Genomic DNA, 2,280 nt, shown 5'->3' on the forward strand with positions numbered 1-2,280 from the left:
ATTTATGTTATGTAATCTGCTTCTGTGCTTTACTATGTGTTTGTGTGGTATCTCGTGCCTTGAGCCGGGGGTCTATCGGAAATAGCCTTTCTACTTCTTTAGAGGTAGAGGTATGGACTGCGTACATCTTACCCCTCAGACCCCACTAGGTGGGAATACACTGGGTTTGTTGTTGTTGTTGTAGTCTTTCTATCCTTATTTTTAATTCTTTACGTTTTTCAGATATTATTTGCTTTAATTCTTTATATTTTGGTAATTTTTGTACGTTATTCATCTAAATAATATTTTGGGGAATATCTAAATCTAGTTTTATCAAATAAATCATAATTAATTAATTAATCAAATAAATCCAAATATATACTACTTACCAATTGATCTAAACTGCATCCATCAACATGTAAAATTAACAAAAAGAAAAAGAGGAAAAACATAGCAATTCAAAACCAAATCTAGATTACGTATGTTGCAAGAAAGAATGGAAAACGAGATAGGAAAAGTACCTGCCAGCGCATTTGAGGGTGTAAGAGATTTGCATGATGGGTACTGGAACAGAGTAAGGGTTCTTGACAGCAACATTAGCATGATAAAAAATGTTGTCCATGTTCACTTTCTTCATATCATTAAAATATCTTGGCACAATTTTCCAACCAACTGCATATACCAGGAATCTACTTTCAATGTAATCCGATGAAGGTAGAGACAGTTTTAACCACACAAATGCAAACACTGGGAAAGACCATCCAGTATGGAGTGGGGAAGAGAGCATTAGCATGAATACAATAATGTCGGAGCCATGTAATTGTTCTAATGGAGGCCAAACTTACCTTTTGACAAACTCTATTTTAGCCTTCTTTATCGAGGGACTCTTTGTGTTGCCAATATTGCTACCATATCCAATACCTACAAATTTACCAAACAGGGACAAATAGAGAAGTAACTTTAGCAGCGTAAGGTATCCCTTATGAAAAAATATCACACATTATAAATTAACACAACACATTTAATTTGATAATGGAAAAGATATCTAAAGAAAACATGAATTATACCATAAAAGTTTCTTTTATTGCTAGAAGGTGGAACCTTTGTGTAGACTCGAACTTGTCGGCTTTGCCGTTCTACACAGATAACAAAGATCCAATCATGATAATTCGATAACTTACAACATATCTTCTTAAAATAAAAAACAATGTTTTTAGTTGAGCAAAGGGTCTATCAGAAACAACCTCTATGCCTCCCAGGTAGAGTAAGGTCTGTGTACACGCTACCTCTCCAAATTCCACTTATGGGATTACATTGGGTATATGTTGCTGTTGTTGCAAGGAAAATATATGAAAATAAACCATTATATTTTAGTTCTCCTGCAATTGAGACCTATACCATCTAATAAAATCCAATAATATCAATGGAAGCTTGTGTTGCTTTTGCTTCTGTTACACTATCATCTTTCTCTTACTGAAATAAATTAAGGAAATCAGTGCACATCAGTTGACTCTGTGAGTCAAAAGAAGGCCACCATATTATTATAAACCATGTCTGGTGGTTGGAAACCCAGGACTGATTATAAAATGAGTAAGGCTGATTACTGAAAGGAACAAAAGCTACAGGAAGATCCGAACTGAAATATAAGGGTAGTGAACTAAGCAAATAGGTTAGATCTAATAGGAGCCAAATGAGTGCTTATATCAAATCTAGAATATACTGAATGCAGTAACGCAAGAGAGGAAGAAAGGTAATTAACTTTTTTATTTTACATCCCTCATCTTTACTAGGTCGGCAAGCATTATCTCCACATATTTGGGGCGGCATTGCCTCCTTGGCACAATTCCGTTCTAAATATAGAGATATCATTTCTTTATAGCTTCTTCCATTTAACACAATAGTGAGATTTCTCATCTTTTCTGTTATATTAATCACAATTACAACAGTTTTCAGCATAGTAATCTCTTACTCTACAGAGACAATCAAGGAAACCTTAAGCTGAGAAAAAACTTTTCTGTACAAAAGACAAACTTGTATGGATAAGACCAATCAAAATGCTTGGAGAAGTTCACTGTAGAAAATCACATAAAATACGACACTCTAGATCACTTCTTCTATATATACATAGCAGAAAAGTAGGGATTCCTTTCTTGAAGTTAGATATAGAAAATCAATAGAAAGAACGAGTAAGCACACCTTTACATAAATGGTATTAGCTCAACCTTATGGACATGGTATCATGCAATATCTATATAAAATTTATAGATTTGTTAATATATTATTTAGCACCTGAAAGCTACA

At 33.9% G+C, this 2,280-nt stretch overlaps 1 long non-coding RNA gene across 2 annotated transcripts; it reads right to left on the minus strand.

Moving 5' to 3' along the window:
* Positions 1-498: 498 nt before the first annotated feature.
* Positions 499-2,274, minus strand: LOC124890642. 2 transcript variants are annotated; one of them, XR_007049256.1, is made up of 4 exons: positions 1,224-2,274; positions 1,047-1,115; positions 825-900; positions 499-651 (listed from the first exon to the last, which is right to left on the minus strand). It is a non-coding gene; the product is annotated as an uncharacterized LOC124890642 (long non-coding RNA). The 2 variants fall into 2 exon arrangements; XR_007049255.1 differs by having other exon boundaries at positions 1,047-2,267.
* Positions 2,275-2,280: the final 6 nt, after the last annotated feature.

The sequence above is a fragment of the Capsicum annuum genome, unplaced genomic scaffold (assembly GCF_002878395.1).
Source record: "Capsicum annuum cultivar UCD-10X-F1 unplaced genomic scaffold, UCD10Xv1.1 ctg21335, whole genome shotgun sequence".
Lineage (NCBI taxonomy): Eukaryota > Viridiplantae > Streptophyta > Magnoliopsida > Solanales > Solanaceae > Capsicum > Capsicum annuum.